Source organism: Diadema setosum, chromosome 9 (assembly GCF_964275005.1).
Source record: "Diadema setosum chromosome 9, eeDiaSeto1, whole genome shotgun sequence".
Taxonomy (NCBI): Eukaryota; Metazoa; Echinodermata; class Echinoidea; order Diadematoida; family Diadematidae; genus Diadema; species Diadema setosum.
This window is the reverse complement of record NC_092693.1, coordinates 3,879,832-3,891,959: the sequence shown is the minus strand read 5'-3', so window position 1 is coordinate 3,891,959 and position 12,128 is coordinate 3,879,832. Positions and strand designations below refer to the sequence as shown.

The 12,128-nt window shown below is 48.0% G+C and overlaps 1 protein-coding gene across 4 annotated transcripts in view; it reads right to left on the bottom strand.

The window, feature by feature from the left end:
• The window catches only part of LOC140232676 (calbindin-32-like), a 179,987-nt gene that overhangs the window by 60,087 nt on the left and 107,772 nt on the right, over positions 1-12,128 (bottom strand). The gene's annotated exons all lie outside the window — the stretch shown is intronic.

Sequence of the window (12,128 nt, the reverse complement as noted above, 5' to 3'; positions counted from 1 at the left end):
CGATTGGATGAGCTGCTCTGGTACTGGTATCTTCGTTGGATGAATTGTGACTGGTAGTATTCTGGTATAGTAAGCAAGTAATGGGAATAGACTGGTAGTAAGTAACCCAGGAACATGGTACATTTCAACGCCGTTCTCCACGCCTGGTTGTATATTTCAACCAAACGGACCCTAGCCTAGCTCGGACCATCCTGACCCTTCTCCAGCTAGTTGCCGGGGGCCGGATGGCACACAGCGTATAACAACATATACACTAGCGACAGACGGAGAGAGAAGGCTACACGTGGTGTCAGGAGTGGGATTTGGCAGTAGACAGGGCAGCGCAACATGCATCACTCAGCAAGGACTGCTGGCCTGCGCCAGCAAACTCCAGCGGAAATTTGGTGGCAGCTAGAACAGGAGTTGGCAGACGTCGAAGCGATGATGACAGATCTCCGTGCAGCAATCGGAAGAACTCCACCTCCGTCGCAAGGACCCGCTACCACCAGCCACCCCAGCTCAGGAATGATGAGTTCAAGAAGGGCAGGAATTAGCAGCAGCACACCACTAGACCAGGATGACTTCACCACAGCACCAAATGCGGCAGCAGAGTCATCCGGAAGTAAAGCTCCTCCTGCTAGTTTTGCAAGGCGATCTGGTGGAAGCATTGAGATTCCTCATTCGTTCCCCAGTAGCTTTGCAACACCTGAAAGCAGACCAGTCAACGATGGATACAGCAGGTATTGCAAACAACCAGTTACAGCGCAACGGCTTGGTGTCGGCATGATGACTGGAAGTCAGCAATGGCAGAGTGGTCCTACATGTGAAGGTAGGATGACAGGCGGCCCCAGCAGGATCCAGCAGACCAGTTGGGAGACACCAGCAACGGGCAACCAGCCAGCACCAGTAAATGAAGTTCTGGTAGGTGGTGGAGGTAATTCATCAGCAGCACCATCAGCAATGGGTACACCGTGGCGAAGACCAGAACTGTGGGACGAAGGCAGTTACCAGCGCAGATATAGAGGTGGAGATAAGCTGCGGATGACTCCCGATAGATTTGACGGCAGGGGGCCGATTCTTGACTATTTGAGTCATTTTGAGGCCTGCGCAGGGGTGAACGGATGGTCCGAAGATGAAGCACTGCAGTATTTGGCTGCCAGCATGCGAGGCCCAGCTGTAAAGGTCCTTGTTCAACAGACAGGAAGGAGGTTAACGTACAGCGAGCTGGTAAATAGGCTTAAGCAACGGTTCGGCCCAGCAGGCAAATCCGAGGTCTTCTTGGCTGAGCTGCGGACCAGGAGGAGGAAACCAAAGGAGACTCTGCAGGAGTTGGGGCAAGGTATTCGGGAGCTGACTGCATTAGCCTACCAAGAATTTGACGAGGCGGGGCAAGATCGCTTAGCAAGAGGCCACTTCATGGACGCGGTCGTAAGACCAGAGATACGAGAAGGTCTTTTCCGCGCCCAGCCCCGCACACTCGATGAGGCAATCGAAGCAGCACTGAGTACAGAGGCTTTCCTGAGGATGGAGATGGAGAGAAGCGATGGCCGGTCGCAGCGGTATAGCAGAGCACTGGCGACTGATGATGTCGAGCAGGAGAGCCCTGCAACCAAGGAGAAAGACGGCGCTATGAGGCGAATGACGAAAGCAGTGGAAGAGTTGATTTCCAGAGTGGAATCTTCTCCACCAACACGATCGAGAACCAACACGACAGCACAATTTGCAAGGGTACCAGCATCATCACTGCCTGGGGACCAGAGCAACAATTGTTTCAACTGCGGCCAAGCTGGCCATTGGAAACGAGATTGCCCACGTCTAGTGAAGCAACCACTTAGAAGTATGCCAGCAAGCATCGATGCAGACAGAAGGAGGTGCTACCACTGCAATCAAGTTGGCCATGGTTGGAGGCACTGCCCCCAAGCATCAAATATCGAGCAGATACCAGCGCGCAGTCAGCCAGAGTGGGGACCAGCTCCACTTCGTAGTGATGTTGGTGGCGTGCAACAACGGACACCAGAGCAACCACAGCGAGCACCCCAGGCTGAACAAACAGAGCAAGCACGGCCAGTTGGCAATAGCAGATATCATGGTCTTCATGTTGAGTCTAAGATCAACGGTCAGCCCATCACATTCCTAATTGATACCGGTTCATCGCAGACGTATGTGTCCAAAGCGATCTTCAGCAAGATTGAAGATGCAAGGAAGCCGGCATTGCAGCGAGCAACTCGTACAGTGCACCAAGCAGACGGTTCTCCACTCGAGACCAGTGGTAAAACACTGGCTGAAATCCAGATGGGACATTTGCTGTTCGTGTTTGAGGTGACGGTGGCCAATCTTCACAATGAAGGTATCATCGGGCTGGACTTCTTGATGAAAACACAGTCTGTGCTGGATTGCCGCAAATTGGAGCTGCAGCTGCCATGGGAGACGATCCAATGCAAAGATCATCGGGGTCAGCCTTTCTGCCGCAGAATCATAGCAAGCGAGACCAGTTCAGTACCTGCAGGGCACGAGGCAATATTGAAAGGCATGGTGGCAGGTGGAAAGCCACAACCAATCGCAGGAGTTGGCCTGTTGGAAGCTCCTACCAACCAGGCTGAGACCCTCAGTAAGGGCTTGCTGATAGCAAGGGCTGTCGTTGAGGCGAATGCTGAGGTACTCCCTATCAGAGTTTACAACCCCACAAAGGAAGAGAGAGTGGTGAAGCAGGGCACTATGGTGGCCTGTCTGACTCAGCTCCAAAACGCTGAACAGGTCGAGGTAATTCCACGTGAAGTGAACGGTGGTGATGGCATGCCATCACATGTGGCAGAGCTGTACGAGCGAAGCATTGAAGAGGTCCCAGAGCAGTACCACACGCAGGTAGCAGAGCTGCTGCAAGATTTTGCAGATGTCTTCTCACACGGACCAACAGATCTGGGCAGAACTGACCTAGTCCAGCACAGCATTGATACTGGTGATGCGAGACCAGTGCGACAAGCACCAAGACGATATCCAGCGGAGCAGAGGGCGGAGATTGATAGACAGATAGATCAGCTACTATCTCAGGGGCTGATTGAGCAAGTAAGCAGTCCTTGGTCTTCCAACGTGGTCCTGGTCACAAAGAAGGATGGGAGCAAGAGGATGTGCATAGACTACCGCCAACTGAATGTTGCAACACTGAAAGACGCTTATCCGCTGCCCAGAATAGATGACACGCTGGATGCACTCAGCGGGGCAAAGTGGTTCTCAACCCTCGATCTTGCCAGTGGGTATTGGCAAGTGCAGTTGGACGAGCAGGCTAAGCAGAAATCGGCCTTCATCGCTAATGGCGGGTTGTATGCCTGGCGCGTTATGCCCTTTGGGCTTTGTAATGCGCCAGCCACCTTCGAGCGTCTGATGGATAGAGTGATGGCAGGCCTGACCTGGGAAATGTTGCTCGTTTACTTGGACGACGTGATTGTCTTTGGCAAGACAGTGGAAGATGAGCTGTCACGACTTCGAGTGGTTTTCCAGCGACTCCGTGAGGCCGGCTTGAAGCTTAAGCCGTCGAAATGCTCGCTATTTCACACCAGCGTTAGGTACCTGGGGCATATCGTGTCGAAGGATGGAGTGACAACAGATCCAGACAAGACATCCGCCATTCAACAATGGCCAACACCGAGGACCACCAAGGAAGTGAGGAGCTTTGTGGGGCTGGTATCGTACTACCGCAGATTTGTTGCAGGCTTCGCCTCCATCGCCAAACCGCTCCACCAGCTAATGGAGAAAAATCGCAAGTTCCTTTGGACGAAAGAATGCCAAGAGGCATTCGATGAGCTGAAGGGGAGATTATCATCGCCTCCCATCCTGGCCTATCCACGACCAGATGGCAGTTATATCCTTGATACTGATGCCAGCGACATTGGTGTTGGGGCCGTGCTCTCCCAAGTCCAAGATGGTGCTGAGAGGGTGGTGGCATATGCAAGCCGCACACTGAGGAGAGCGGAGAGAAATTACTGCGTGACGAGGAAGGAGCTCCTAGCAGTGGTAGTCTCTCTGAAGCAGTTTCGTCAGTACCTATACGGCCGTCATGTGGTGATACGGACAGATCATGGCTCGCTGCAGTGGCTTGTCAGATTCAAGGACCCCAGGGGTCAGCTGGCAAGGTGGTTGGAGTTGATCTCGGAATATGATTTTGAGATCCGTCATAGGCAGGGGCGAAGTCATGGCAATGCAGACGGGTTGTCACGCCGACCGTGTAGACAATGCGGTTGTGATGAGGAGATACCAGCAGACCAAGCCAGGGTACTGGTAGAGCAAGAAGCAGATGAGGCTCCCGATATCGGCAGTTTACAGGAACAAGACGAGGACATCAATCCGGTTCGTGCCGCTAAACTGGCAGCTGAGCGACCGTCTGATGAAAAAGCAGCATCATGGTCTGCCAAGGCAAGACAGCTATTGGATCACTGGGAAGTGCTGGAGGTTAGCAGCGGGGTCCTTGTTCGTCGCTGGGAGGCAGCAGATGGTAGCACTGTGAGGAGGCAGATTATCCTACCAAGAGTCCTTGTGAGAGACGTGATTCGGGCGGTTCACGCTTCTATGACTGGTGGCCATTTTGGTATGGGCAAGTCGCTAGCTCGTGCTCGGCTACGATACTACTGGATTGGGATGGCAGCAGATTTCCGGTCTGCTCTGCGTGAATGTGACATCTGTGCAAGGAGAAAGGGTGCTGGTAGAACACCGCGTGCTCCACTGCAGCAGAGAATCAGCGGCTTCCCAATGGAAAGAGTGGCACTTGACGTTCTGGGTCCGTTCCCGAGAACGAAACAAGGAAACAAGTACGTCCTCGTACTAGGGGACTACTTTACAAAATGGATGGAAGCTTATCCCATCAAAGACGAGCGTGCTGAAACCATTGCAGAAAAACTGGTGGTAGAGTTCGTCTGCAGGTTCGGGGTGCCAAGGTTCGTCCATTCGGACCAAGGGCGGAACTTCATCTCCGAAGTCTTTAGCGAGGTGTGCAAGCTGCTTGGGGCGACCAAGACGAAAACCACAGCCTACAACCCCAAATCGGATGGCCTCATCGAGAGATACAACCGCACCCTGGTAGACACCGTTGCAGCTCTTCTGGATATGAACAGCGGAGAGAAGGACTGGGACCAGCTGATTCCATTCGCTACAAGTGCTTACAGGAGCTGCCCTCAAGATTCAACGGGGGAGACCCCCAACATGTTAATGTTGGGAAGAGAGGTGCTGATGCCAGGCGATGTCGATGAACCAGATGGTGCTGACCACCAGGAGGAGGTCTGCACAGATTATGCAGAGGGTCTGCGTACAAGGATGAGACAAGCACATCAGCGTGCACGAGCTAGATTGGGGCTGGCCTGCAGAAAACAGAAGCGGTTTTACGATCAGAGGGCCCATGTCGCAGCATACAATGTTGGGCAGTATGCGTGGCTCCGGAGAAAGATGCGGAAGAAGGGCTGCAGTCCCAAGTTGCAGACGAAATGGTTGGGGCCGTATTTGATAGTCACGAAACTATCAGATGTTACGCTACGGCTGCAGCTATCACCAAGGGCCAGGCCGCTGGTGGTTCATGTGGACCGCCTGAAACCATACACAGGGGTGCAGAGGCCAACGTGGGAGTTCAGACCGAATCAAGTTGATGAGGCTGTATCAACAGAGCTGGCTTTGGAAGGTGATGACTCTGGAAGAGATTCCAGCTATGAACCGCACCCATACCCCAGACGGAACAGACGTCCCCCCAGATACTTCTAGGCATGCACGTATCGGCATGTCGAACTCTCACTGTTTGGGGACTGAAATCTCATGTTATTTCATTTTGGTATTCGCATTCATGCAGGGCATTTCCGACATGGCAAGGAACCAGAGGGGTGAACAGCGGTCCGCTGGGGGCAGCAATGTTGCTGAAAGTGAGCAAAGGACAGTTCTCGATGGGACCTGGCACGGACTGTTTATAAGAGCCAGAGTAAATGGGGCACGAGTTGAAGCGTTGGTGGACACCGGCTCAACCCATTCCTTCATAGCCAAGAGGATTTACGACACGATTGACTCGAGCAGTAAGCCACCGTTAAGCCCACTAGATGAGCCGATGATGATGGCGGACGGATCGCTATTGGCAATGGATGGGAAGGCAACAGTCGCTCTTCAGCTAGGACTTTTATCGTACACGGCAAACGTAATTGTGGCTGATATACGCCATGAAGGAATATTGGGCCTTGACTTCTTGCGTGGTAGCAGATCCGTCATAGACTGTTACCGACATAAACTCCATACGCCATGTGGGACTCACGAGTGCTACCCTCGTCTAGTACAGGAACCGGTATGGGCTAGGCCAGATACTGGTCGCGCAGATTGTTGGTGTTTCGGATTCTGCAAGTGATATCAGTGCCGGAACAGTGATTGTCGTTGTATGTGGAATGACTGGATAAATTTAGCATACACGCCAGTGCCAAATCGGACAATTTAATGATGCCTTTTTTTTGTGTGTGTGTTATCATTATTTTTAAGACCATGCCCACCGAGGAGAGAAGAGATGAAAAGGACCCCAAGAAAACATACCGCTGCCCGGTGTGTTCACGAGTCTATGCCTCGCGGGCTTCGTTGAAGAGACACGAGCAGGACGTACATTCTCCAAAGTACTACTGCGACCGTTGCTCATTTAGGACCACGTACCGTAGGGAACTGGAAAGACATTATGGGGAGCATGCCTCTAATTGCGCTCCGACCAGGGTCCACACCAAGACCCCCGTCACCGCACCGGTTAAGAATAAGGCCCCAAGCACGCCCAACAAAGACAGAAGCAGGAGCCGGTCACCTGTGGCAGTGGGACGTAAGAGGGTCCCATCTCGCAGCATGTCACCCGCTCGGCGCGTTTCACCGTCACGGGGTGAGACGCCTTTAATTGACGAGGCGTGTCTGGAGCAAGACAGCGAGTGTGAGCTATTGGACCTGACTGGGGGTAGAAAGAGGGAGGTTCCACGGTCCCCGGTCGCCTCCGCCTCCAGAGGGTCAGAGGTTAAGATGGCTGTTGATGCCGAGGTACAGGTGCGGCCAGCGGATCTGGACGGGACCATCATCAGGGACAGACTTTTGCAGCTGCGCCAGTGCGAGCAGGCTACAAGTCTGACGGACAGCATCGATCACACTACCAGGCGGGTGTTGCGGCCAGGGCGTGTGTGGACGAGGCGTATTGAGCGATACATCACTGCAGCCGGGGAGTGGCTGGAGGTGCAGACAGATATCGTGGCCGACGATTGAGCAAAGGAACGAGTTTAACGGAGCAATCAGTGTTTTTCTGTTTTGGTTTAAATTTTGAAACATTTTTGGACATACAAAAAAAAAAAGTGATGCCAAGTCGGCATGCCTGTTTTGTTTATGGACTTTAACAAATGTAGTCTGAATTTATGGACAATAAATAAATGAAAGGACGAAAGCCGGGATGAGCAGGCTTACGATGGACGCTTTGCTGATTATGAGCTGTAAACATTGGACATTAAGTATCGCAATGGACTCAGTTTTGCATGCTAAGATTCTATGTTTTGCTCATATATGGTATGTTGTTGGTATAAAATGGTGTGAAAATGGTACAACTTTCATGTACCCAGTTGTTATTTTAACTATTCACATCAGATGTAGGGTTTTGGTTTTCGAGTGTCAGTTATCAATGCTGTGTAATTGGTAGCGGTGGCTGGCATAAGGTGAACAGGTCGGTTGTTTATACCAGCACTATGTGTCATAGGTAACCATAAGCAGTTCAGTTTATACCAAGTAGGTATTCACTTAATTGGTAGTGATGGAAGATAACAATGTTTGCAAAGACCATACTACCAAAGTGGTATATTGGGATTAACAGTATAGACTGTGGATTTTTATATCAGTTACGGTTTAGATACAACCGGCTTGTTTTGGAATAATCACATCGAATTATGTTTTGTCTCTCTTTCAAGAAGAAATAGGACCAAAATGGTAGAGACCGTGTTCTATCTAAGGAGAGTTTAGCAGTAATTTTGGATGATGTTTGATTAGGCTGGTATCATTTACTTGATTTGCTAGGATGAAAATCAAACGGTAAGGGCCATTAAAACGGGAAGTGCCATGTTTCGCTCATTCAACACAATGTGTTAGCAGACAGATTACAGCATGTTCATGTTCATGTTTATAGGACGTAAGACCCGGTAGGATTTTGTGATTTGAGCAGTGCTCATAAGGTTTCCATTCGTGCGGAAGTTAGAACGTAGGGATGTTTGGTATAAAACGTTACGTGGTTGGATGTTTGAGGAAAATGCTATCAAGACATTGAGATAGTAGCAAGGTTTTTATCGAGTGTTGCATTTGGTTGTATTTTATACTTACCAGTTCAAGTTGTCGAGTTGTTGTTTGTCAGCTCGGGGACCGAGCTTAGCGAGGGAGGGGTGTCGTGTAACCAATGAAGAATTGGTAGATTAGTGTATTAGTAAGGAAACGGTGAAAATTAGTCAAATATTGAGAGTTCCGTGATAGATTACATAATCAATCGATTATTTTAGCAATCGATCATGAATCGATCAGTTTCAGGGAAACTAACGATTATGGATTGTTTTGATAGAAAATTAAGAGGGGTAATAATTGTTGGAGATGCGATTATGTTCAGTAATAATCTTTCATACAATTATCGCTTCGTTATCTAATCATTTCCGCATGATGAGGAGGGTTAATAAGCGTTAGTATTTGAGGAAAAGGTCAGTAAGTAAAAGGCGTAACTGTTTTGGAAATATAGCGGTCAGAGAATAAGAAGAGGTCGAATTTTTGTGAAAATAGCTGGGTGGGCCTAAATACAGGCCAAATAGCTGGGTGGGCCCGGGTACGGGCCAAAGTGTGGATGATTAGTGTTGTTGAGTGTTAATAAAGCGTTGATTGAAGTGTACACTACTGCCTGGACCATTTCCTTTGAAGTCTGCTGCAGTATAGCATAAGTATCGGTGAGTAGTGTAATGCAATTATGGTGCTGCTTAGGTAATATGCGAGTGAACTGATGGTATCTGATATTGATATCTGCGCTGGATGAGCTGCACTGGTATTGGTATCTGCGATTGGATGAGCTGCTCTGGTACTGGTATCTTCGTTGGATGAATTGTGACTGGTAGTATTCTGGTATAGTAAGCAAGTAATGGGAATAGACTGGTAGTAAGTAACCCAGGAACATGGTACATTTCAACGCCGTTCTCCACGCCTGGTTGTATATTTCAACCAAACGGACCCTAGCCTAGCTCGGACCATCCTGACCCTTCTCCAGCTAGTTGCCGGGGGCCGGATGGCACACAGCGTATAACAACATATACACTAGCGACAGACGGAGAGAGAAGGCTACAATATATATATATATATATATATATATTGTAACGAAATTCGGTGGAACCGATTCGATTTAACCGTTTCGATTATAATTTGTTATGATCGATTGTGCCTATAGCATAGAAAGGGGGCACTATTGGAACGTTTGGCAAATGCTGTAATGTGGTAGTGCAGTATTATGAGTTTTAACATTTATTATTAGATATGTGGTTACTTGTTTGTCATGGGCAAGTTTGGATTATTTTGATACCAACTCCGGTTTAGACCGATGATACATGCCGAATTAAAGTAACCATGTACAAGAGATACTGCTAAAATGTATAATCGTTGTAAGAATTTAATAACCACGCCATCATTGTAAATAATTTGAACGACTACTGCGAGTAATTTCCGCGTCGTTCACGGCCGTGCGGGATTGCCTCCTTTATCCGCGATAGGAGGGGAGGCATATAAATTGGCCGTTGTGTGACATAGTCCGCAACAAGTAGCCCGTGTATGATACATTTCCAATGTGTTGTTAATGTTCACTTCTTTGTGTAATAAACTGTACATGTGTTCCTGAATTGCTGCCTCCACTGTGTCTTCTTGAGGGTTCTACCACAAATCTCAAATACGTCAGTTAGGAAAGTGGTGGTACATGTTCCTGAGAAGACCAACTAGCAAGTCAATGGATTTCGGGCATAATGGTAATGTGACTTGTCGCATAGTCCGTGCCCAATCCAAGTTCCAGTCGTCGCCGTTGGATTTCGGGTATAATGGTAATGTGACTTGTCGCATAGTCCGTGCCCAATCCAAGTTCCAGTCGTCGCCTGAGGAAGTTGGAAACGGTGCGATACAGCACTTTACACCGTCCCATCAACGACACCTGTGCCACCACATGGTTGTGAAAGGTGTTCCACCTTAGCGTGATTGAGTTGGTAGCAAAAGTTGGTAACAAAACTTGGTAGCAAAACTTGGTAGCAAGAGTTGGTAGTAAAAGTTGGTAACAAAATAAGTGTACCAATTTAACACCCTCTACAAGTGACGCTTGGGAGTGACATACTTTAAGCGATACTGAACTTGGTATGTGTGCCGCTTGTGTTGGTGAGCTGCTTCTGACACAACATAATACATGGTAGCGTACAGACTAGTAGTTTTAATAATTTAAAGGGATCGTTGTAAACTGCAACAAAACGAACCCCGCCTACTCGGCCATCCTGACACGGCTCGCGGAGACATTTGTACAAACAGTCGAATACACTCTCTTACTTCACGACGAGAAGGCGAGTTCGTCACAATATATATATATATATATATATATATATATATATATATATAGAGAGAGAGAGAGAGAGAGAGAGAGAGAGGAAGGGAGAGTCATATCTTCTGCGTGTGTTGTCTTTTTGTCTATCTATGTCTATGTCTTCATCAAATACAATTACATTGTACGTGGAGAGAGAAATAGGGACAGAGATTGAGAGAGATATATTTCACATACCATACTTCTCCATCTGTTACTAGTAATCTTTAGAGAAGTATGTCAAAGGTATCGGAGTAAGCAAGACAATGATCCAGCTCTGACTTGCACTCAAAATAGATTTTTATCAACAGTTTGAGTACAGGTTGAGGAGGAGGAGAAGGGGAAACGGAGGAGCAAAAAAAAAAAAAAAAGCGTAAGCACATCAATATCATTACAAAAACATCTGTCAAAATTTCTTAACCTTAATTTCATTTATATTCCATCAAACTCCTGTGTATAAAATCCCAGATCGTCTCAACTCAACCTAATTACGTTTCTTCTGCTCCTCCTTCTTTTTTTCTTTTCTTCTTCTTGTTCTTTCTTCCTGTCTTTCTTCCTTCATTATTCTTCTTCTATCTTTTTTTCCTTTTTCTTCTTCTTCTTCTTCTTCTTCTTTCTTTCTTTCTTTTTCTTTCTTTCTTCCTTTCTCCTTCCTCTTTTTCTTCCTCTTCTTCTTCTGTTTTTTTTCTTCTTTTTTTGTGAAATCTCCTGGCATCAGCTTGGGCTCTGGACACCTGCAGCCATGGTTGTCTTTGCCTTCACGCTGCTTGTTGTGCCCAGTGAGCTGCCGAACAAACCAGGGTGATCGATCGATCTAGGAGGTCAAAATCGAGTCAACATGTGCGGTGGGATACTGGAAGTAAAAATAAAAAAAGGAAAAGAAAGCAAAGGGAAAGAAGTGATCTACAGTCCGGAGACTCTCCTCGAGTTGGAAATATTCTGTCTCTTTCAATTTCGTTTCCTCCTCTTTCTCTCTCCTTTCTTCACTGTCACTCTCTCTCTTACTCCTTCTCACACACGCACATAATCCTCGTCTATAAAACACACACACACACACATACACACAATGTTTTCTCTGTCGCATACACAGACACACAAGCTCTATTCTACACCATTTAGCGATCACGAAACAGATGACATTTTGACACACAACTACTGATAATCATCCTCTTAGTTTTGAAGGTTACAATAACCATTGTTAACCCTGTAGGAAGGCGCCTTCGTCATCAATGTAGGAATGATAATGAAGGATTATCATCGCAACATGTGATAGAGAGAATATTACAATGCATGTAAATTATTCAGTATCTTTGTTATGGTAGATTAGAATGTACGCCCAAATTGCGCGTCAGTTAATGAGCTGTCGAGAAAGTGAGTACTATGTGAACGTGGAAATTTGACCGCGCGAAAGCTAGCTTTGGTGTATGTGGCCGTATAATGTGTACATTTTGCTCTCCTTCTCGCTCTCTCTCTCTCCCCCGCCCTCTCAGGAGGAGGGAGCCCTCTCATGGAGGACAAGCACTCGATCTGAAAACACCTGCAAGTCGCACATTTT